Genomic DNA, 25,636 nt, shown 5'->3' with positions numbered 1-25,636 from the left:
AGTATTTAAAAAAAAAGTTGAAAAGTAGAGTCAAGTCTCTTAAAAGCCATATCACAAACATTTCCAACAAAAATTAATCCAAGTGCTAGTATTTCTATACGAAATGCTGCTACAGTTGTATAGCTTCCTTACTGGCAGAAATGCACTCTATGGTTGGAGAGTGTTTCAAATAATACACATATTCTCTCTATCCCTCAGCCTTTAACTGGAACCCTTGGGCCCTTGACTAAAAATATTCTTCCTGGCTCTATGATTACATGCCTGGGAATTAATAACAACATACAACAGAATGACTACAGTTAGTAATGTTCTATACACTTGAAAATGACTGAGACAGTAGATTTAAGGGTTCTCACCACAAATAAGTATATGAAAGAGTGTATATTTTCAATAGCTTGACTCAGCCATTCTTCAGTATATACATGGTTCAAAATTTGTATGCCATAAACATGTACAAGTATCATCATCATCATAATCATCCTATTCATCATCAGGGATTGAACCTAGGGTTGCTTATCCATTGAGTCATATCCCCAACACATTTTATTTTTCATTTTGAAGGAAACTGGGAAGTTATTTAGTTGTGTAGATTGGTACCCTCTTCCCCAAACTGGAACTCGGTTAAAAGAAAAAGAAAGAAATAGAGATAGGATGATCAATGAACACTGTCTGCTTCAATTATCACTGGGCCTGAGAGTGGGTAACCATCACCAAACTTCTCCCCATGCCATCTCCCCAGGAACCATAATACATGGTCTCTGTATTAGCCTACTTTCTCTGGCTCTAACAAATTACCCAAAAATGGGTACTTTATTAAGAGATGAGGTTTGTTTAGCTCAGAGTTCAACATTTGGCAGCCCCTGTGACTAACCTTTGGTGAGAGTGCTCACAACATGGTGAATGGCATCATGGTGGGAGGACATGCAAGGGGTCAAGACTTCATTGGCAGAAACTGGGGAGGATGAGTCTTGTACTTTTTATAACAACCCTCTCTCACAAGAACTAATGGGGGCCAATAAGAAGTTCATTACTTCTTTCCAAGGGCCTCATCCCCAGTGGCACAGTTACCTCCCACTAGGCCCCACATCTTTCAGGTGCTACCAGCTCAACACTGCCACACCCAGGACCAAACCTCCAGCCTATTAACATTTGGGGGACAAACCACATCCCATCCTCACCAGCTCCAACAAAGCCACCACTGGAAAAGCAGGATGTCCCAGTCTACAGGTGTGTATGTGAGGGCAGGGGAGAATTGCTCTCAGAGGGCACTGGAAGCAGCCAGAGTCCCCATTCTGGAACCTCTCTGATGTCACACTTGTGTCATGCTACTCTGGGTGCCAACCCAAGAGAAGGAGCAGTTTTCTCTCATTTGTTTGAGAGCATGCATCAGAGCATGACTATCTCAAATGATTTATTGTCCCTACCCCCACCCCCAGCCAGATCCTGGCTATTCTCAACCCTTTGGGCTTGTTTGACTGTGACAGCACTGGTCTCTCTGAGCACAGTGTTCTTCACATTCCCGTGAGTCTCCATGCCAGCTGTCAGGTTTCTCACCAAGAGACAGTCAGGAAATAGACAGTGAGAGTGCAGAGGCAGGGAAGTGGAGGGAGCCCATGAGGGGAAGGAGGATATTTAGTTAGAAGCACAGAAACATGGGGAGCCTGAGGCTTTTAGAGAACCATGGGAGGCTGATAATGCTGGTGACATGTGGTGGAGGGAATTTGGTCTGTCTCTTGCCTGGATATTCAGATCTGCCCTTAAGGTGTGTGAGTCTGACCTCAGGTGAGCAGTGCCTCATTGGGGCTCTAGGTTGCCTCAGATTAAAACTGAGTCTGGCCCTGGTTTCAGATGCTGATCATTGGCCCAAAAAAGAGTGGGCTCTTCCAGTGGCCATGGTTCTTCTCTGCCTCCTCACTTTGTACATCCTCATTTGGATGAATTTACCGGAACCAGGAATCTTACACAGAGGTAAGGCCTCAGACCCGTGGGAGAGGGAGGTGGCACTCAATGGACTGGTGCCTACGGGGGTTATTTCTATAAGGCTGACCCCACCTGTGACCTCAGCATCCATTCTTATTCTGTCATCATTACTAGGGCCCTGACACTTCATTTCCCAAGCCACTGAAGTGTGAAAAAACAATCCTGGAGGTTTACCAGTTGCTTTAAAAAAGAGGCCTGGGCAGGTTGGCACGAGAGGCCACCAGGCTCTTCAAAAACCATGCAGTGCACTCCTCCTCCTTCCCATCTCACACAATTCCAAGAACTGAATACTATTCCAAAGGGGGGAGCAACATATAGAGCTTTGAGGCTGGACATCCCCTGCTCTTTGACTGCCGCCCATCTGAATGGTCAGCTTACTCAACAGGGACCAAAATTCCTCTGCCCACCTCCACCCCACCTACTTGTTGCCCAGTGTTGCTATGGGGCTTCCCTGAGGAGTATAGTGATTCAAGGGCCTCTTCCATGTCCCAGACCTCTTTCCCTGCCAGGCACCTTCGAGCAGGACGCTGAGGCTTCCTACATGGCACAAGTGAATGGCAGGTTATACCAAATGCTGTGGTGTCCCACCTGTTATTTTCACCGCCTGCCCTGAACCTTCCACTGCAAAAGCTGTGACATCTGTGTGGAGGTGAGTGCTCCTCCTCTCTGTCCACTCACAAACCTGTCCCTGGGCATCTGGCCAGGACCAGGAACTTCACATCACGAGTGGGCCAGGTGAGGGTATCAGACCATGTTCCCAGAGTATTTCAAATGGCTCTCAGCCACTGTTGGTCACTTATATATGTCATCACCTCTGTGTCTGTAGCTGTCCAGGGAGGCTGTCCTTGCTTGCACAGGTGCTGATATGCCAAAGAGGGGAGCTCATCTGTGCTGAGCCTGGTGGAGTCGGGGAGGAAAAGCAGTGACTGTCCCCTCCCCTGGCTTGCTGATACGAGATCCTCAGCCCTTTAAGCTGACTGCTGCCGTGTCCTGGGGATCTTTGCTTGTCTTGGTCTGGGTGTCCCAGTTGGAGGGTTTCCTGGATTCTGAGTGTGTTTCTCTGATGTGCCCATTCTACTCGGGTTCACAAATGCAGATGTCTGGATGGGCGAGGATGTTTTTTTCATCTTGATTCAGTGTCTGTAAAAACAGAGGTCCAGAGATGTTATATCCTGCTCCAAGTGACACCAGGCAGGTCTTGTCTCTATAGACAGTTATAAATAGTTATAAATAAAACTGCTACAACAACAAAGCTTTGAACTTGCCACCCTCTTGCCTTTGCCTCCCAAGCCACTGAAACTATAGGCAGAGGCCACTATGCCCAGCCAGTTTTGGGCAGTTACAAATAAAGCTGCTACAATAACCATTGGTACACAGACATGCGGACATATGTTTTCATTTCTGTTGGATAAATTGTTAAGGGTGGCATTGTTGAGTCATAAGGTAAACATATGTTGGACTTTTTAGGAGACAACTGTATCATTTCTACTTTCTACCAGCAATGAATGAGAATTCCAGTCGCTCCACATCCTCACTAGCTTTTGACACTGTCATTTGTTGCTATTCTTTTTGTTTTCAAATTGTAGCCTAATAAATGAGTAGTGCTATCTCATTAGGGCTGCAGTCTGTATTTTCCTAATGAGTAATGGTGTGGAACATATTTTCATGTCTTCTCAGCCAGGAGTATATTGTTGGTGAAGTGTTTGCTCCAATCTTTTGCCCATTTAAAAAATGTGTTGTTTTCTTATTGTGTTTCAGGAGTTCTGTATACGGGATTCAGATCTACATTTTGCAAATCTTTTCTTGCAATTCATGGCTTGTCATTTCATTTTCTTCATAGCATCTTTCAAAGAGCAGGAGTCCTTAGTGTTGCTGTTTTTCCAGTACTGTGGATTGAGTCAGGGATGCTGGACCACTGAGCTTTTTCCCCAGCATCCCTTGTTCCATCTGAATGGAACCTCATGTCCTGTGTGAGGAACAGTTTCATTGCTTTCTTCCCCATCTGTGTGTCTTTATTGCTTTTTCTTTGAGCTTCAACTAGGAATAATAGAAGTGGGCATCTCTGCCATGGGATTCCTTTAGTATGGCAATCACTTGACTAAAGTTTCTTTCAGGAAGACTGGTGGGCAGCATCAGTGAGAAAGGGGAAGCTGCAGACCCTGAGACAGCTGAACAGAAAGAGAAGCCTGTCTGCTCATCACCTCCCATCCTTTTATTCACCAGCCCATCACTGCCATATATGGGTCCCTCCCACCTGTGACTCCTGTGCTTGGCCCTTATTCCTCAGCCCTGTGGTCTGCCTCTCTTCTCCTCTCTCCAGCTTCTAGTATATCATTGAGTTTGCCTGGCAGCCTTTTCCCTTCTTGCATCCTGTGGTTCTTCCACCCCAGGTCAGGCCATAGGACATTTCTCTTCCCCCTCTGCTCAGAAAGAGGCCCTCCAAGTCCAAGATCCCCAAGTCTCAAGGGACCTAAATGTGGTCTGCCCTCTGGCATTCAACAAAAAAGGCTCCCTTCCATTATTGACAGCCCTAATTTCAGGCACTGATCCCATGCTCCAGCTTTCAATCCCACCATACTCCATTCCTTGACTGCAACTCCTTCTGGAGTCACTTGCTTGGTGGTTGGTGGCAGAGACTCTGGTGAAAACCACGTAAGTTCCAATCACAGCTCTAAAACTGACCAGCAGGGAGACCTTGGGTATGCTAATTACACCTGGTCACTCAATTTAACCTATCTTTAAAAATATGGAATTGTGGGTTAATTCATGTAAACCACATAGAAGAGTGGCTGGTACCAGAAATTGCCCTAGGTGCTGCTGTTACTTCACTACCATTCCTTCCCATGGTCATCTACATATGTTTGTGCCTTATCTTAAAAGCCATACAAGTCCCACCCTTAACATCTCAGGCCTCCACCCCACCTGTTGTACCTTCTGGGTCTTAATCCCTGAAAGACTTGACCTTGTCCACTAGCTCACCCTTCACTTCTTGGCTCAGGTCAGTCTGGCCCTTGCTGTCAGGATGATGCTCTCATTAATGGCCAAAGCCAGCAGATATCTTCAGACTACTCTTTCTGGACTGAAACCATAAGTAGCTGTCTCATCTCTTAGCCTTTGAAACCATAAGTAGCTGTCTCATCTCTTAGCTCTCTGGGCTTATCCTCTGCATGAACTTGAGTGCTGTGAGCTGGGTTGCCTACATGGTTCTCATGATACCCTCTCTCTGCTCTACCCTGGTTATTCCCCATAGTGCTCAGAGCCTCGTGTTGCAGCTGCCCTCACCACTCTGAATATATGCTGGCCCTGCTGTTTGCAGGGTGCTTTCAACACCCTTGCAGTGCCTGAATTTTTTTTTTTTTTTTTTGGTACAGGGTATTGAACCCAGGGGCACTTTACCACTGACCTACATCCCCAGTCCCTGCTATTTTTTATTATGAATTAGGGTCTGACTAAGTTGCTGAGGCTGGTTTCAAACCTGCCTCAGTGTCCCGAGTCATTGGGATTACAGATGTGCACCATGGTGCCAGTTTGAAAGAAGCATTTTTCATGCCCTGAAATACTTCTAATGGGGGTGCATCTCAATGGTAGAGTTTGTGCTTAGCATGTGCAAAGGCCTGAAATTTTCAATCCCAGCACACAAAGAAAAGAAATCTGAATAAATGAGTGAACCAACAAAAAGAAGCTTCAACATTTGGGAATAGAAGGAAAGAGAGAAAGAAACAGAAGCCTCATGCCCTAATCCCCCAGGATAAGGGGAAGAAGAAGAGGCAGCAGGAAGTTGGTCAGAAGATGGGCAAGAAGAAGATGTCACTGGATTTTGGTCCTGTGGAGTGTGAGGGTATTTGAGACACAGGGGCCCCAGGAGTGGAGCCAGTGAGAGAGGCTGGTCTGGGTGCCTCAGAGCTGTTGAATTCTAGTTGTGTGTGATAGGGTTCCATGTGGGGATAGGAAGGTATTCAAATTTACTGATCAGTTCTGAAGAATTTATTATCATTCTGTGAAGCATTTTCTATACCTTATGTACAATCAATATTTTCTATACTTTATATATATATATATATATATATATATATATATATTTAAAAATTTTTTCTGTAGGTTTAAAAATTCTATAATTTTTAAAATAATTTGCCATTAATTAATTTATTTTTTCTGGTACTAGGGATTCAACTCAGGGGTGCTTTACCACCAAAGCTGCATCCACAATCCTTGCTATATTTTGTTTTGAGATAGGGTGTCACTAAATTGTTGAGGGCCTTCCTAAGTTGTTGAGGCTGGCCTTGAACTTGTGATGCTCCAAGTCCCTGGGATTACAGGTGTGCACCACTGCACCTGTTGTTATATTTCTTAAGTGCTGTGAACATTTTAAAGGAGGCAGAACCTCATAGAGGACAATGATTCATTTGTATTGCTTTTTGGACATATTCCAGAGCTGTTCTGATGTAGAATTGTGTTTCCTTCTGGTGGAGAATAGTGTTGAAGATCAAAGTCTTCATATGTTTGCCATGGGAAAGTTGGGGGTGGATAGAGGTGCTGCTGGGCCACTTGCCATTATAACAGAGTGTTTGCTAGAGGAATCTCTTAAAGTTGGGGTGAAACTCAACCTGGTCTGGAAGGAACAGGGTGTGAGGCTGATGGATGTACTCAGCAGAAGGAGAAAGTGGAATAATGGAGAGGAGATGCCAGTCAGTGTCCAGAGAAGGAAATGACCTTTGAGCTTGACCTTTCCTGCTTTGTGTACTGAAGGACTTCAGCCCAGATTTTTTTCCTGGAAAGTCTGATTTTTGACTAGGAAAATATGTCTGGGCATCTTCCACTGCTTTCCCAGTTGGTGAAATTCAGTTAAGGTAGATTTTTTAAAAAAAAATCAAGAGGTAAGAGAGTAAAGTAGGAGCAGGGTGGTGACACCATCTTTGGATCAGTTGAGCAGAACAGCACTAGAAAGATATTAAAAGGTACCTGGAAGGATGTGGTGGGAGGACAGATATGACCAATGGAGACAGAGCAAGGATCCTGCAAAGGGAGGCACAAGGGGATGAGGAGCCCTGACAAGGAAGGAGAGGTGGGTGCTGGATCAACACAGTCTGGAAAGAGCTGCTCACAAGTGGGTTGAGGGAGGTCACTCTTCCTAGGAGCCTTGGAAGGCAGGAGGCCCAAGGACACTCTTGGGCACCCCTGTACCTAGAGCCTGGCCACAGGCCCAGGTTGAGCCCTGACTCAACTGATCCACTTATGAGGGTCACTGGGAGATGGCCTTGTGTAGTCCTGTTGATTCTGAGCTCCTTTTCCCTTCCTCATCTCCCTCCAGCACAGTAACCCATTTGACCAGGGCTGCACCAGGAACTGTTATATCACGCTATGTGCCCCCTGTGACCCAAGTGAATTAGTAAACCAAGGGCTCAAGTGGTGGACCCTGCCTGGGGTTGGTGGGGTGTGGTGAAGCTAGATCTTTTTCCCTGGTCCCTGACCCCAGCTCATAGGCCCTGACACTCACTGTTCCTATCCTTTAGGGTTTTTTCCAGGGTGCTCTAGGAGTTTCTGGCCAGCAAGTTCCAGGGTATGGAGATATCTGTGCTGCATCTTCAAAGGTGGGTGTGGAAGGACTCATAAGGCACCATCAGGGAAAAGAGAGTTGAGAAAGCACATAAAATGCCTAATTTCAGAGGTGCAAGATGCCTCCACACAGCCAAGGGCACAACACTCAGACCACATACCTGATTTTCATAGGGTCGCCTGGCATTGACCACCACCACAGCTTTGATGAACAACTGCAGGATGAGCGGGAGAAGGAGGGCCCCAGTGGGTACAGGCACTAGGATGCTTTGCACAGGCTAAGAAGTGAAGCCATGGAATAGTTAGTTTCACCTGTATACCTTTTTACCCAGAAATGTAATTTTTAGCATATGTGTCTTAGGGAAATAATAGAACAGCATATATTAAGGGTTTTGTCCCAGTATTTAGATAGCAAAATGTACCAAAAACTAAACTCAAATATTATTAGTGGTAAATTGGTTAAAATATAGCATGACCATTTAATGTACTTCTTGGTTATTTTACATGGATTTAGGGGGGAAAATCTGTCATGTATTGCTGGGCTCAGTGGAGCATGACTGTAATTCCAGAAGCTTGTGAGGCTGACTTAGGAGGTTTGCAAATTCAAAGCCAGACTCAGCAACTAAGGGAGGAACTAAGCAATTTAGTGAGACCCTGTCTTAAAAAATATAAAGGCTGAGGATGTGGCTTGGTGGTTGAGTGCCCTTGAGTTCAATCCCTTGTACCCCTTCTCTCCTCTCCTCCCAAAAAAGATATGAAACAGTAAACACTGTATAAGGTGGGTTCCTGGTTTAGAAACCCTAAATTTTTATTTCCTGAAATGCTGATGTTGGAATGGGCCTGCTGCCCTGTGTTCTGTATTTGTCTAAAGCCTAGACCAGAACCAGACATAAGCAAGCATCCTTCTTCCTGTTTGCTGTCCCCTGACTTTTGTTCTTGGCTTATGCCTTTTAAATTAGAAGCTACTCTGGTGGGTTATTAAAAGGAGGAAACACAGGTTTGACACTTCTGTCCCTCTCCCCAAACAAACCCAGCACTCCATTCCTAGTACTCTGTTTTGAACATTCTTCTTCATTTGCAAAATAGATATGGAAACGTAGAATTCTAGAAAGCTAGATCATTTAGAATTTAGTCAAATCTAAAATTATGTGTATTGGTTTGTTTTATGTATGTTTGACATTAATCTCTGAAAACTATTTGTATTAGAGCAATTCAAACCACAACTAATTTCTGAATTTCTCTTTGTTAGGGCATGCCAGAGCAGTGGGCATGACTCCAACACAGTGAAGCAGAAACATCTAAGCTTTACTTCTCCTGATAAGACATCATACAGTGGAAAAACACTGAATCACTTGGAAACTTGAGAAGCACTGATAGATGAAAAGATCATTTCCTGAAAAATGAAAGGCTAAGCTATATTGTCCCTACTTTCTCCTACATAGAAATTGCTTTTTGTCAACTGTCCAAATGGCTCTTGAACATCTTCTGGAATCTGAGGATTAATTTGATCTCATACTTTTGTTAGAAATTGAATTGGATGTTTTACATTTTTTCCATATTTATTATACATTATAATTAAACATGATAGTGGGACTGACACTTGTTCCATGTTGTTGCATTTACTTGGGGTGTTTCCTCTCCTTACTGCCTTAAATGATTTTCAGTTTATAAGGAAAAAGTTGGATTTATAGACATGTTTATGCTAGAAACATGTTTTTTGTCAGTGGCATAGAAGGAAGTTTTGCTTTATAAATGCATAGACATTGAAATAAAAAATATTGCAAGGTCTTTTCAGTTTTGAAGAAGGTCAGCAAGATCCCTTAAAGTGTTCTTCCTGTGTCACAGGCAACTCAGTGAGGGTCTCTATTGTCTGCTCAATTTTAAAACCTAAAATTTATACTAAAGAATCCATTAATTAGATATAATTTTATTTCTAGAAACTTAAAGGTAATAACCAAAAATTGAAGTCTACAAAGATTTTCTAAAGGGTATTGGTTAAATTATGAAAACACCCATATTAAGGCACTATCAATTTAGCCATTAGAATAATGTTATGATCAGATATTAGGAATGATGATGCTGGCATATAGTTTTAAATTTTATTGATTTTTCTTTTTCTTTCTTTCTGTTCCCTTTTTTTTTCTTTTTCTTTTTTCTTTTCATTTGCTTGCTCTAACTTAAATTGTTCTTTTGGCTTTGGCCTCTAAAAGCTAGATTACTGAATTTAGCTCCCTTTTCTTCTCTCATCTGTGTATTTAATGCTATGAATTCCCCTAAGTGCTCTAAATGCTTACACAGTGCTTTGGGTAAATTTTGCAATTATAATACATTGTTGTTTCTTTGTTTTAATTCAAAATATTTAGAAATTCCATTGAGACTATTTTTACTCATGTGTTATTTATAAATGTATTATTGAATTCCCAAACATTTGGAAATTTTTCAGTTCTCTTTCTATTAGTAATTTTTAACTTAATTTCATTGTGATATAAAAATATGTTTTATTTTATTTCTAATGTCTTAAATTTATTGATAACTCTTTTACAGCACAGAACATGGTGGACCTTTCTGAATTTTATGTAAACTTGAAAAGAATGTGTACTCTATCCTTTTGGAGAAGAGTATTTTAGATATGCCAATAAGATCAAGTTGATTGACAGCGCCACTCAGGTCAACTATATCCTTATTGATTTTCTGCTTCCTTCATCTATCAACTTTAGGAGTGAATTTTGTTAATTTCTCCTTGAGTTATATCAGTTTTGGTGGTCACATATTTAGATGTCTGTTGTTAAATGCTTACATATTTAGAATTGTTATGTCTTCTTGGAGTTTGTCCCTCTATATCCCTGATAATTTTCCATATTCTGAAATGTATTTCATGTAAAATTAATAAACCTATTGCAGATTTCCATTGATTAGTTCTTATAGTGCATCTCTGTTCATCTTTTGGCTTTAATTGTGTCTGAGTCTTCTTAATCAAAGTAGTTTCTTATAGACAATATATGGTAGAGTCTTGTTTCTTTATTCAGTTTGAAACTTTTTCTTTAATTGTCATTTTAGACTATTCACATTTAAAGTGATTATTGGTAGAGTTGGAGTAGTATTTAATGTATTTATAACTGCTTTCTCTATTTTGCATTTGTTCTTCATGCATTTTCCCATTTTTCTGGTTATACTTAGTATTTTATATGATTTTGTATTATCCTCTCTCTTAGAAAAAGGAGGTCAGAAGAAGTTCTTCAGAAAGCTAATATTGAGTTACCATATGAACTAGCAATACTGCTACTAGATATATATCCAAAAGAATTAAAAGCATATGTCAAGGGCTAGGGTTGTGGATAAATAGAAGCATGCTTGCCTTGCATGTGTGGGGCACTGGGTTCCAATCTCAGCACCACATCAAAACAGAAAATTAAATAAAAATAAATAAATAAATAAATAGCATATGTCAATGGAGTGGGAGATGTAGCTCAATGGTAGAGTGCCTAGCAGGCCCTGGGTCAGTCCACAGCACTTACAAAAAAAAGGCAATAAAACCACATATTCACACTAAACATGCACAATGTTTTCATAGCAGTGCTATTTAGAATAGCAAAAATTGGAAACAATCCAATTTCCTGTCACCTGATGAACAGTGGAATTTTATTTGGCCATAAAAGGGAAGGCAGTTCTGATACATGTACACCATTGACCCTTATGTGTTTTACTAAGGAAAACAGGTGAGACAGCAGAGGGAATTGAATTTGCATATACTTTCCCTAATGCTTTTTGCCCCATTGCCTAAGATTCCAGTTCAACTAAGCAGTTAAAGTAGTTTTGACAGTAGATCTATTTAGAACACTCTCCAGAGCCATTTTCAAAACCCTTTTGTTTCATGTATTCATGTAGCCAATATTGAATTTAATCCCTGCCTTGTGCAAGGCACTATTTAACTTGCTGCCTAGAGAACCCACAAAAATTTCTGCCTTGTAGAACCTACATTCTAGTAAAAGGAGAGAAACTATAAGGGAAATAAGAATAATGCCTTAAGCAAAGGACTCTTTAGGTGTTGGACTGGCAGGAGAGTGAGAGTCAGGGTGTTGTTTTCAAAAGGGTTCCATACCTAGGGAAGAGCATGGCAAGCAGAAGAGCATGACAAGCATGGAAATCCCTGAGGCAGGAATGTTCCTAGTGCAGTGAAAGATCTTGAAGGGCTTTAGCAGAGTCACAGTGCACTGAGCAAGCAGTAGGCGGTGAGGGTCAGTGAGTGAGGCCCTAGTAGTGCTTTGTAGGGCTTCTGGCTTCCACTCTAAGATGGGGAAACCAGTGGAAAGTTTTGAGCACAGGCATAAAATGGTCTTACTTAAATATTAAGAGGCTCACTCTGGTCAATTTGTTCAGAAGAGATTCTCAAGGAAGGCCAAGGCAGAAGCAGGAAGACCAATTATAAAGCTGTTGCAATAATTCAGGTAAGAAGTGACAGAAATGTAGACAAGAATGGCATCAGTGGAGGTGATTAAAAAAAATAATCAGATTCTGGATATATTTTGAATGGAGCATCTATGTAAAGAAGAGTTGAGGGTAGTTCCAAGAGTTATGGCCTAAGAATGGGAATGATGAAATGGAAGTATCCCTTAGTTGAGATAGGAATGACTGTAAGATGGGTAGAGGGGTTGGGGGGGGTAATTGGGAGTTTAGTTGTGAGCATTTTAACTTGTTTTAGATATGTGAAAGTTAAGACACCTAGTAAGATCTTCAAATAAATATGTTGATGAGGCTGTTGGGAATGCAAGCCTGGGATCCAGGTTAGAGAGATAAAATTGAAGCTTCTTAGCTACAGATGTTTCCTAAAGCTGCAAGGCAAGATGAGGTCACAGAGTCAAGTGGGAATAAATGGACAGAAATTTACCTTGCACCCTAACACTGTCCATAACTAAGAGTTAATGAGGCAGACCAGCAAGGAGACCAAGAAGGAATGGAAGGAAAGACAGGGAAAAAGATATGCCCTGATATCTATAGGCAAAAAGTGATGGGGAGGTCAGCTTGGCAGAAACCATAGTTATGTCAATAAAGATGAAGACTGAGACTTGATCAATTAAGATATAATGTTGGTGAAAACTTGATGAATGGGCACATCTACTTTCGGTTAAAGTAAAGTAACTAGAACCATCTTAGTCTTTCTTGCTGAAAATGACTTCAAGAGACTAGATTATAGGAAAAAGTAGTTTTCAAGATGCTGTATCAGACATTGAATGAAGGACAGTGATGTCAAAAAGTAACAACTGAAATGAACCCTACAACTGCCCCAATTTCTAGGCCTTGTGCAGGGAGGCATAACCCAGATGGGGCATTGCTGAACTAGCTAAGAAAATAGAAAAGATGGACACTCTCAAGCTCTGGGGAGGACCCCCCCTTAAGAATTCAACAGAGATCGATATGAAGAGCCACTGTAAAGACTGAGATATAATTATCTGATGAGAATGGCAAGAACTGGGCTGAGGAGTAGTTCAGTGGCAGAGTGCTTGCCTAGCATGCACAAGGTCCTTGGTTCAAGCTCCATCACTAGGAACAAACCCTGGGGCTGGGTGTGATGGTGCACGCCCATAGTCCCAGCTAGATGAAACACTGAGTATCACTTGAGCTCAAGTTTGGGCAACATAGTGAGACCCCCAGCTCAGAAGAACAATATCAGAAGGAGTAGTGCCTGCCACATGCGTAGGGTTGGGAGTAGTGCCTGTTTCTATCAGCCACCATGGAAAACAAGATATTGAGAAGAGTCATAAGAGTCTTGTCTCAATGATAGGAAATAATTACCCTTAAACACTGTTTCAGTTCCACCTAACAAATCTTACAAATGAGACACAAATAGCTTAAAACTGTATCCCAGAACAAAGCTCAAGAATATTTATAGGGCCACAATCACAACCATAGTTCTACTTATGCCTCAAAAGGGGCTTGTCCTAAGTGTCCTCTGCTGTGGATCTGATTAGACCCTAGTGAAAATGGTTAAATCCTATGTCATCAACTATCAGTAGATACGAGGTGATAAAAGATGGGCTGGTCATCCATGCGCTTGCTACTGTCCATTCCCTGAGCTCAAGATGGAAAAACACCTTGGCCTACAGGTAAAGCAGTCACATGGTCATAGTTAGAATAGGTAACCTGGAGGAGAGGTTGAGAGTTGTACACCAGGTTCTCATAAGATACCATGAATCTAAAGAGATTGCCACTTGTACCAGAGCCTGTACCTGGAGATGAAGGAACATGGCCCAAAACAAAGCAGATTCTCCTGGAACATGTCCACAAGCTGAAGGAAGACAAGACCTGTGAGAATCCTGACTGACCTTGCTGAGGCCCACTTTTGTGAAGAGCATCTCCAGGCCAAGAAAGGAGGAGGAGATCATCAAGACTGTCCAAAGAGGATGAAGCCCAGAAATAAAGCTGTACCTTCAGTGTGGCCTCCAGAGTTAACACAGATCTGCCCTTCAAATAAAAGAAGTCTTGATCTGCCTGGGAAAAAGTCAGAGAATATTGATAGAAATCCAGAAGTGGTCAGGATGCAACAGGCACCCAGACCTCCAGTCAAAACTTTAACAAAAATACAAAAGGGTAGGAAAATATAGTCCATCATGAGGAGAAAATATTCAGATGGAACCAACCCATACTTGACTCAGATAAAAGAATTAGCACACAAGGTCATGAAAATAATTTTTATAATTAGGTTCCAGAGTTTAAAACATTACGCCTTTTGAAGGCAAATTTTTAAATGATGGAAACCAAACTTAGTTACATATTGTGATTTGGATATGACATGTCCCTGAAAAGCTCCAGTGTTAATGCAGAGATATTTGTAAGAGAAATGATAGGATTATGACAGCCATAACCTAATCACTCTCTCCTAGTTTGAATGGATAGTTGGTCACTATAGAAGTGTGGCTGGAGCAGATGGGACACTGCAGGGTGCCCTCAAAGGGTTTTTTGCCCTGTACCCCTTTTACCCTTCTCTGCTTCTATGTTTCCTGTCCTCCTTGAGCAGAACAGCTCTCCTCCACCGTGCCCTCCCGCCATGATGTTCTGCTTCACCTTGAGCCCAGAGCAGTGGAGTCAGCACACCATGGACTAAACCTCTGAAACTGTGAGCCAAAATACCTGTTCCTCTAACTTTGTCTTGTCAGGTATTTTGGTCACACTGAAACAACTGACTAACACATTATGAAACTATAATATGTGAGACTAGATTAATGATAGATTAGTGAAGTAGTGGAAACTACCACAGTGAAACATAGGGAGAGATGTGAAAACAACTTTTCAATGAAATAGCATCAGTGAGCTTTGAGACAGTTTCAAGTGTTCTCATGATGTGTAATGAAGTTCTGAAAGAAAAAATCAACCCAGAAATCTATCTCCCAAAAGCCAAATAACAGCTTTCTCAAATGCAGGAAATTGAAACTACTTCTAACTACCTGAATAAGTATATGAATTTTTGCTATATAAGTATCTTTAAAAAATAAAACCATTTAAATAAAAATAATAACAGTGGAGGCAGAAGATATGCTTGTGTAAAATGACAACAAAAGCCTCAGGGCCAAGAACAACAACCCTAAGTTTCTTGCCCTGTGTGACATTGTGTGTCACGTGATGGTCAAGTGTTATCACTGAAAGATGCAAACATTCAAAAATAAGAGAGAGTTGTACCTAATCTCTGAGGAATGAGAATAATAAAAAGTGAGAAATGCTGGAAGAGGGATGGAGTAACAGGAATGCTCCTGCATTGCTAGTGGGAGGCTCCCTCCAGAAGAGAAATTTTTCAGGTTCCCACAAAACAAAACATGACCTTACCACATAACCCAGCAATTTGTTTGTTAAATAATGAAAACAGCCATATTAAGGCACTATTCAATTTAGCCATTAGAATAATGTGTTCCTAAGTATTTACCCCCAGGCATTGAAACATGTCCACACACACAAAAAAACCTATGAAAAATTTTATAGCATCTTTATTCGTGTTTGCCAAACTTGGAACCAAGACTGGCTCTAGCTAAGCAGTTCCTTTGACACAGAATGTACAACCAAGATGTATTTCAAAAAGTGAATGGGAGTTCTGTGCACAACTCAGTGGTAGAGCACATACCTCGAATGCTGTGGCCCTAGGTTCCATCCCCAGTACCACAAAATGAATAAAAGAAATCAAATGTATATGTTATATCCATACAATAAAATAGTACTCATGGATAAAAATTGAGATATCATAACAACAATAGACATGACAGAACTTTATTTATTTGCTTATTATAGGGAATGAACATGGAAAATATGGTGTGGGCATATTAGATTCTTAAAGAAGTTTAAGAGAATAGTGCTTAATGATGTCTTTCAGTTTAAAGGGGTTAGATGCTCTCCAATTGCAAGTTGAATGTGTGGGCTGGAAGTGTTCATCCACGCTAGGGCACATGCCCAGCATGTACGTAGAGGATATCTCAAGTATGAAGAGTTTTAAAAACTCAATAATTGCAGGGATTCAGAAATGTGAAGAGGTTGAGTAGTAGGTGTTTAGTGCAGTGAATTTATTCAGTTGATGTTATAATGGTGGATACATGACAATATTAATTTCTCAAAACCCACAGAATTATATAATACAATGCACAATTATATAATAATACCTAATAAGAAATTACATAATACAATGCCAAACTCACTCTAATGTAAAGTTGTAAACTTTGGATTCATAGAAGTATATCCATATTTGTTTATTTGTTTAGAGTTCTTGGATAGCATGCACGAGTTCCCCAGATTTCAAGTGCCAGCCAAAAAACAACAAAATATATTTATATTTAGATTCGTATACACACGAATATCAATATAATAATTACACTGTACTGTAATGCAAGATATTAATAATAAGAGCATGAGGGGCCAACATGGGAACATTTCAGGATCCCCATTTTAAGGCCCAGTATGCATTTAGAAACTGCATTTGCAAGGCTATCTAGTTGTCTTTCCAGTTTTGAAGAAGGTCAGCCAGATCTCATAAAGTGTTCCTCCTGTCTCACAGGCAACTTAACAAGGGTCTCTACTGTCTGCTTAATCATAAAACTTAAAACTTCTAGAAATAATTTCACTTCTATAAATTTAAAGGTAATATTCAAAACTAAAGAATACAAAGATTTTATAAAGGAGATTGGTTAAATTATAAAAAGACCCATATTAAGGCACTATTCAATTTAGCCATTAGAATCATTTTATGGTCAGTTATTAGGAATGATGAATCTGGCATATAGCTTTTGAAGGAAAAGAGTTTCAGTAGATACAAATTGTTTTGAAATGTGAAAATGTGACTTTTAAAAAGCTTGGTAAGGTTTAACAAGATAGTCCACATTGGTAGTAGGATTGTCATCATTTTTCTTTATATTTTTATGCAACCCAGGTGAAGTTTTTGCTTTTCTTGATTTTGTTTTCTTTAAGCAAGTGTATGCATTCATACTTCAACTCAGAAAAGATGAAACTGCCAGGCCTGGGGGCACACACCTGTAATCTCAGCTTCTATAGAGGCTCAGGCAGGAAGATCTCATATTTGAGCCCGCCTGGGCAATTTAGAGATACTCTGTCTCAAAATAAATGAAAAAAAGGCCTGGTGTATAGCTCAGCAGTGGAGCAGTTATTTGCTTAGCATATTTTGTGGTTCAATTCCTAAAAAACCATAACAATCCATAAACTTTATATATTATAACTTTGTTGAGGTACTTTAAGAATGTCACAAGTGCTATACCCTATGGTTGCACACCTGTAATCTCAGTGACTCAGGAGGAAAAAAAAAAAAAGAGGAGGATCACAAGTTCAAGGCCAGCCTCAAGTATTTGGTGAGATCCTATCTCAAAAATAAAAATAAGGATTAGGAATGTAGCTGACTGGCAATGCCACCTCTGTTCAACCATCAGTATTTCAGGCCCCCCAAAAAAGAATGTCACAGATGTTGTTCTATTTTTAGGCCTTACACCTAGTTGCAACAAATGGAACTCCAGAACTTCCAAATCCAGACAAACTTTTCCCAGTATTTCACGATTTCTTACAAAAGTGTTTGGAAGTGGATGTGGAGCAAAGGGGTTCAGCCAAGGTATTGTTATAGGTAAATTTCAAAATGATGTGATTTGGATAAAATATTGACTCTTTGAATAACCCACAGAAAGTTTCCATTTCACTATTCATTGATCACTACCAATAAGGCAGCTGCTATATTTTAGGACTTCATCTGCCAGGAGTAAAAGTTTATTTTCGTGAGTTTGTTTTGCTATGTTATCAAATATCGTGTCCATTCAATGCTGGCATGAGTGTATTAATGGGCTGTTTAACTGTTAATTTTTAGAAATTAGAACAATTAAAAACAACTCTGTTTTCAAAACAGTTTATGAAAGCTATGGTTGTGATTATGAGATGTTTGGGCAGGTATTAAAATATGGGTTGATTAAGTCAATTGTATTCATAAGTAGTCTTCAGGCCTTAGTTGAAAAAACATGTTTTGCTTCTAAATTATGCACTTTTTGTTTCCTCTCTTTGGCAGCACCCATTTCTGAACTTGGCAAAACTGCTAGCAAGTTTAACTCCACACATCCTGGTGGCCAATGTGATTCTCAAGAATAGCTACTAACATGGCATCCTATTCTTTCATTTTCTGAAAGGAAAATTTTTTAAAACTATAATAAAGTGTTCATTATTGTAAAAGACTTGTAACATAAAATTTGCCATTTTAGCCATGATAAGTGACCAACTCAAAGGCATTAATTACACTCACAATATTGTACAAGCTTCTGTTTCCAAAACAGTTTTGTCACTCCAAACAGAAGCTCTTCCACCATGTAAGTAATAACTCCATTCCTCCTCCTCCACCCCTTGGATGCTACCAGTCTTTTTTTGCTTTTATTTGTTCTAGTTAGTTATACATTGATGAGGGCCACAACCAAGTTAAGATGGTGCCTGGCAGTTTGCTAGGAGGAGTGGTTTCTGAGTCAATGCCAGGGAGCCATTAAGATGATAAGGATCCCTTAATAACTGACTGCTGTATCTAGTTTATGTTAATTAAGTTAAGCTGTGTATAATTAGTTGGGTATATGTACCTCTGCAGTCTGGCAGAGAGGTGGTGCCTGCTACCTAGGGTACGCACTACTTTGAGTTCCCTCTCAGTTCCCGCTGAGTTCACTGGCAATAAAGTACTACCTGCTTCAACCTTCAAGTTGTTTGTCATCTCCCAGTTATTTCACCCAGCTAGACAACGGCAATACATGACAATAGAATGCACTTTGACACATCATACACAAATGGTGTATAAGTTCTCATTTTTCTGGTTGTACATGATGTAGAATCACATCAGTCATGTAGTCATACATGCATATAGGGTAATAATGTCTGATTCATTCTACTCTTCTTCCTACCCCCATACCTGGCTTCCCACCTTTCACTCCCCTCTACCTAATCCAAATAATTCTATTCTTCCATAGCCATGCTCCTTATTGTGAATTATTGTCAATATATCAGAGAAAACATTTGTAATTGGCTTATTTTGCTTAGTATGATATTGTCCACTTCCACCCATTTACTGGCAGATGCCATCACTGCTTTCTTCTTTAAAACTGAGTAATATTCCATTATGCATAGAGACCACATTTTCTTCATCTGTTGAAGGACTCCTAGGTTTGTTCCATAGTTAAACTATTTCAAGTTGAGCTGCTTTATAACATTGATGTGGCCACATCACTGTTGTGTGCTGATTTTAAGTCCACTGGGAATAAAGAAGTGGGATAACTGGGTCAAATTGTGGTTTTATTCCAAGTTTTCTAAGGAATCTCCATACTGCTTTCCATAATGGTTGCACCATTTTGGAGTCCCACCAGCAATCTATGAGTGTGTCTTTTCTCCCACAATCTCGCCAACATTTCTTGTTACTTGTCTTCTTGATAATTGCCATTCTGACTGAAGTGAGATCAAATCTGATAGTTTTGATTTGTATTTCTTTAATTGCTAGAGTTTATGAACATTTTTCACATATTGGTTTATGAACATATATCTTCTGAGAATTGTGTGTTTAGTTCCTTAGTCAATTTATTGATTGGGTTATTTGGTTTTGGGGTGTTAAGATTTTTGATATGTTTATATATTCTGGAAATTAGTGCTCTATCTGATGTGTGTGTAGTAAAAATGATCTGACACTCTGTGGGCTCTCTCTTCACATTTTTGATCATTCCTATTGCTGAGAAAAAGCTTCTGAGTTTGAATCCATCCCATTATTGGTAAGGAATATTGTTTTATAGCCCAGAATATGACCTGTTACTAAAAGTATTATGTGCTCTTAAAGGGATCAGGAGTTCTGTAGTTGTTGGGTGTTGTATTCTATAAAGTCTTTTAGGCTAAGGTAATTGATACTCTTGCTCAAAACTTCTATGTCTTTATTAATATTTTTTTCAAATTACTGTATTTACTGAGAGACAGATATCAAAATCTCCTATGATGGTTTGTAACTGTGTGTTTCTCCCTTTCATTCTGTTAATTTTTGCTTCATATATTTTAAAGTTATGTTACTGGGTACAAGAACATTAATTATTGTCATATCTGTCTTCAGAATTTCTATTTGTGGTGATACTTTTCAAGTTTATTTTATCTAATATTAATTCAGCAGTTCCAACTTTTCATTCTTTATTTTTTCATTCTTATTTTCCTGATTTTTAATTTTCAATATATCTGTATCTTTACATTTAAAGCACATCACTTGTAGATATTATTAGATCTTGATTTTTTAACCCATTCTGATAATCTCTGCCTTTCAACTGGGGTTTTAATTCATTCTATTCAGTGTAATATTGATATATTTGGATTTAGGCCTCATATTTTGCTCTTTGTTTCCTGTTTGTACCATCTGGCCTTTGCTCTAAATCTTAAATTTTTAGCATCAACTTAGAGTTAATGTTTTTATTTAAAATGTAACAGTGTATTCTAAGTCCATACTATTATATATAGAGTTAGTTTCACATAACTAAGCACACAGACTCTAAATCTAACATTGCTTCTACCACATGTCTCTTCTATTTGGGGCAGCTCTCTGGGGTCAAGGTAAATTTCCTTGCAGCTTACTAGACCTTGGTTCAAGCCTCAAAATCTCTGGGAAGTGACACAACACAGTGAAACATCACAGGTCCCCTTTGACTTGTCAAAGCTTTCTAACATAGACAGAATTCTGCATAGCAAAGGAAAAGAGTTACACCTATGATTGTTTACAGATGTGGAGATTTTCCTAACCAGGTGTGAGTGTGCCCCTCCTTCACCCCACTGCCCTACCTGGGGGACAGGACTGGCAAATTTGCAGAAGCCAGGGAGATCAAAAGCAATCCTGTTTCCTTCATTTTGAAAAAATCACATATTAGAAGTTCTCTGGTGGGCTGAGATGACCGAGTCTGGGGTCAGCTTGCAGGAAGTACTCCAAGTACATCCTTCCACCTCCCTAAAAGGTCCCATAGAGAGGCCAGGAGAAGCAGCATATGCAGTCAGAAAACAAAAGAACTTAGTCTTCCCCAAGGGTGGACTCACCCTAGTTGTTGACATGGAAGACAGAGATGAAGCATGGGGTCTGCTCAGGCAGGACCCTGAGGTTTTGTTCCTTCCCATCTTTTCTAGCACCAAGCTCCTTCAGACTGGGAGAGCTGGAGAGAATTCTTGGGCAAACACAGTAAGAAGTCCTGAAAGAAACAAGACTGCCTGTGAACTTGCCTGTGGGAGTGGTGTAGGGATTACTTAGAACACTACAAATAGTCATATTTGTCTAAAGCACATTTTAGTGTAGCAGGAGTCAAAGTCATTTTCAAAGTCAAAGAAATGTTATTAGTCTCTTCCTCATCTGCCAATCATATACCCAGACACACCCAACTCAAAGACGTATGTTCAATGCTTAGCTGCCTTTCTCCCTCCTCTTCCATCCCTCCATGCTTTGCCTTCCTCCCAGGTGGACAGGCAGCAGAATTACTTACTGTGACCAGTGAAAGACAGGAAGGTGAGTCTGAAAGAAACTGGTGCTTTCTCTAGTAACTTGGCTTCTCCTTCAAAGAACCTTCTAAACTTCCCCCACTCCATTCCTCCCACTCAATGAAGAACAGTAAAGTTCAAATTCTGCACAGAGAATCTTGGGGAATTAAAAAAAAAATCTGGCCTCCCTTTTTCTTTAAGCAATCCAAGAAAAGGATTATGCATTTGCTTGAGTTGGTTGGGTTTTGTATCGGGGCTCTGAGCTGGGAGAAATGGTGTGAGTGAAATCACACATATTTATATTTGGTTTGTATAAGCCAGTTTCATCTGGAAAAGTCAGTACTGCTACACTAGAATTTTTTTCCAACTCCAAAGGGGTGAAATATTTGTAGCTCAATACCCAGGGATGTGAATTGTGCCTTCAATTTCATCATTTTAATGTTTCATTTGAGCGTCTTTGTTACAATGTAAATATATGTATCTATTTTCACATAGAAGATAATCCATCCAACATTCCATCCCAGACAATAGCAAAACTACATAACTTTACTCTTGACAACATCTCTATGGCACCAACTAGAAAGTTTTTATGTTTACGCAGGGAAGAATATCAATTAAAGGTAAAATGTTCTTGAAAATTTACACACTTTTTTTGGAAGCCAAATAGCACAAGGCATACCAGAGTTCGTCCTGCTGCTAAAATTATGATTTTGTTTTAAGATCAGGCAAAGTATCCAGAAATAAATTTCAATACCCTTCTTGATGTTTTGCTGAAGCAAGGCTTAGTGGCATAATTGCAGGAAGACAGCCCAAAGGCAGGTCCTTCTGTAACAACACTGCCTGCTTTCCAGCTATGGGGCTTCCCTGAGCAGCAGAGTGATAAAAATGGCCTCTTGTCACTGCCCAAACCTCTTCCCATGCCAGACTCCTACAAGCGGAACCCTAAGGCAGCATACAAGGCCTGAATGTATCAAAAGCCTTTTAATGCCCTAATGCCCACATTGCTCCTCCCACTGCCCACCCAAGACCTTCCACTGTCCCTGTTGTAACATCTGTGTGAAGGTGAGTACTCTTCCTCTCTGTCCAATCACCAACTCATTCCTAGGCACCTGATCAGGACCAGGAACCTTACAGTATAAGTGGGCTGGAGGTGGGTACAAGACTATCCTCCCAGACTCTTAAGAGTGGCTCCCAGCCACTCTTGGACACTTACATCCGTTGTGACTTCTATGTCAGTATGTGTTCTGAGAGGCTGGCCTTGCTTGAACAGATGATGACATGCAAAGGGCATCCCATCTGTGCTGAGCCTGGTGGAGTCTGGGGGATGAAAGGCAGTGACTGTCCCATCCCCTGGCTTATTGGTACTAAATACCTGATCTGTAGGCTGGCTGTTCCCATCTTCTGGAGGTCTTTGCCTGTCTTGATCTGGGTGTCCCAGTTGGAGGGTTTGCTGGGTTCTGAATGCTCTCTCATGTACACACCCTGCAGGGTTCTCCAAGGGCAGAAGCATGGATGGGAAGGGTGTTCTTTACATCCTTAACCAACATCTGAGTAAATAGAGGCCCAGAGTTATTGCATATCCTGCTCCAGGTAACACCAGGTAGGTCTAGTCTCTAAAAACCTCACTCATGACCAGTGACCCATTGAGCCATGGAGTCCTAACTGTGCTCTAACAATGGAAATGCCATCTCCCTGAGATGGGAGCCTGTCTGTAGGGCCAATAGAAGGCGGCCTAGAAGACAGCTTTGGGGGAGGCCTTATTATTTGGGGATGATGTAGGCTAGGCGAGATATAATCTTGAAGCCTGCCTCCTCTCCCCATAGGAGTCTGAGCACCACTGTAGGTGGGTGAACAACTGCGTGGAACACCATAATATCAAGCTGTTCTTGCTTCTGCTTGGGCCCCTTTGCCTGTACCTGGATGCCCAGCTGGTGACATGTGTCATCTTCCTTTTGTGTACCAGAGAGATGCTGTTCTCCTTGGACAAGGTCATGGCGGATCCATGCAGTCCCCAGGGCCCACACTGGAAACATCAGTGTTGTGTGGGTGGAGGGGTGGAGAGCCAAGAGGTGGGGTAATGGAGGGCAGGTCTAGGGCAAAGCCCCTTGGGAGAACCTGTCAAAGATATGTTCAAGTTTACTGGGGTCAGGGAGCTAGGTGGGGTAGGCTACATACACTGTGGAGCAGAGATTCTAGCTGGGCCAGAGAGAGGGGTAATGAAGGTAAAACAGGGAGAGCAGGAGGACAGCGCAGCTGGTGGAAGGAGGTTTCCGTTAGGAGTACTGGACTAACTGTCCAGTCCAAGGAGGAAGAGTTGGTGGGCGGAGCTATCTGGGGGAGGGGTCATGGAGGGAGGAGTCGGGCCCAGGGGCGGGGCCAGTGAGCAACTGTCCCCAGGGTTGGCTTCTTAGCACGTGCACAGCTTCCTAGTGGCTATTATCTTCCACAGCCGCCTTACTGTCATTCATCTTGAGGCTGTTGATCCAGGCTCTAGAGGTGAGCACTGCCAGGTGCCCCAGGGATAGGTAAGTGGGACTTGGGGCCTGTGTCAGGATACTCAGCTGCACAGAGTCAACTTGTACCTCTTCCTCCCGCCACTCTCTGTGCATTCTCCAATGCCCTTGGCCCTGATGGTGCCTCATTAGTCCTTTCACATCCACCTCTTCAGATGCAGCTCAGAAATCTCCTTCTCCTGGAGCTCACTTGTCCTGCTCGCTCTTTGGTGCATTGCTTCCAGAACCTACTGTGTGCTAGGTGTGCTACGCTGTGGGTTATTTGAGGCATGGGAAAAGAGATGAGTAAGTACATGGTGCACTTGTGTTGATGAGCAACCTGCAATCACAATAACACAGGAGACACCCAGGAACACTCTGAGCAGGATTGGTCCTGAGTGGTGCAGAGGAGTGAAAGGAACTGACATTGTGGCGAGATCGCATTGTAGATTAGGACGTGCCACTCTCCCAGACATAGGTATGGACAGATGGCGTGACCTGTGTAGGGCACAGTAGTGTAAAAAGGCACAGGATCTCAAAAGTAGGATGTTTAGGAAATGATGAAGATATGGCACTAAGATATGGCATGGGAAGTGAAGATGACCCTCTGGGGCTCAGGATTAAAAAGGTCTAGAAACGGAAGTGTAGAATTTAGTTTGGATAAAGAAAAAACCTGGCAGCCACATTAGAATTTTTTTAAAAAGTTGTTTCTTGAGGGGCTGGGGATGTGGCTCAAGCGGTAGTGCGCTGGCCTGGCATGCGTGCGGCCTGGGTTCGATCCTCAGCACCACATACCAACAAAGATGTTGTGTCCGTGGAGAACTAAAAAATAAATATTAAAAAAATTTTCTCTCTCTCTCTCTCTCTCTCTCTCTCTCTCTCTCTCTCTCTCTCCTCTCTCAATCTCTCTTAAAAAAAAGTTGTTTCTTGATGATTCATCTACACACAGTAAAATTCGCCCTTTTTCATCTACGATTAAGGATTTTGACAAGTGGATACTGTCCTGCACTCTCCATCGTGATCAAGGACAGACCAGAAAGTCCTACTGTTATCAGCTTCGCTCCCTACATCCTTCTGGTTTCTCTTTTTTGAGGATCACATATAAATGGAGTCTTTGCCTTTTAAGTTTGGCTTCACTCATTTTGTACAATGCATTTGAGATCCATCCCTGTGTTGCTCCAATCGGTATTTTATTTCCTTTTATTGTTGTGTCATATAGTATGGATGCCCTGCACATTATTTATACATTCACCCATTGAAGGATAGTTCATTTATCTTTTTTTCCACAGTGTTTTTTTTTTTGTATTATCTTATTTGCACCAGGGATTGAACCCAGGGGAGCTTAACCACTGAGCTATATCCCTAGCTCCTCTGCCCATTCATTTTTTCCCTCAAATTTTTGTTTGTTTGTTTTTGAGTCAGGGTCTTACTAAGGTGCTTAGGGCTTTGCTTAGTTGTTGAGTCTTGCTTTGAACTTGCAATCCTACATCCTAGGCTTCTCAAGCTGCTAGTATTCAGACATGGGCCATCGTGCCCAACTAGTGTTTTACACTTAGAATTAAAACTTCTGCAAACATCGGTATACAGGAAATTGCCAAATTTGTCTTCCAAATCCAATGTACCCTTCTTATTTA

General features: G+C 41.1%; 1 long non-coding RNA gene across 1 annotated transcript; it reads right to left on the bottom strand.

Annotated features, from left to right (window-relative positions):
* Window positions 1-362: 362 nt before the first annotated feature.
* Window positions 363-21,764, bottom strand: LOC144376339 (uncharacterized). Its single transcript, XR_013436676.1, has 4 exons — window positions 21,516-21,764; window positions 21,079-21,227; window positions 7,695-7,811; window positions 363-3,120 (listed from the first exon to the last, which is right to left on the bottom strand). It is a non-coding gene; the product is annotated as an uncharacterized LOC144376339 (long non-coding RNA).
* Between the last annotated feature and the right edge of the window lie 3,872 nt (window positions 21,765-25,636).

The sequence above is a fragment of the Ictidomys tridecemlineatus genome, chromosome 3 (assembly GCF_052094955.1).
Source record: "Ictidomys tridecemlineatus isolate mIctTri1 chromosome 3, mIctTri1.hap1, whole genome shotgun sequence".
NCBI lineage: Eukaryota > Metazoa > Chordata > Mammalia > Rodentia > Sciuridae > Ictidomys > Ictidomys tridecemlineatus.
The sequence above is the reverse complement of the archived record's forward strand: the minus strand, read 5'-3'. Positions and strand labels throughout refer to the sequence as shown.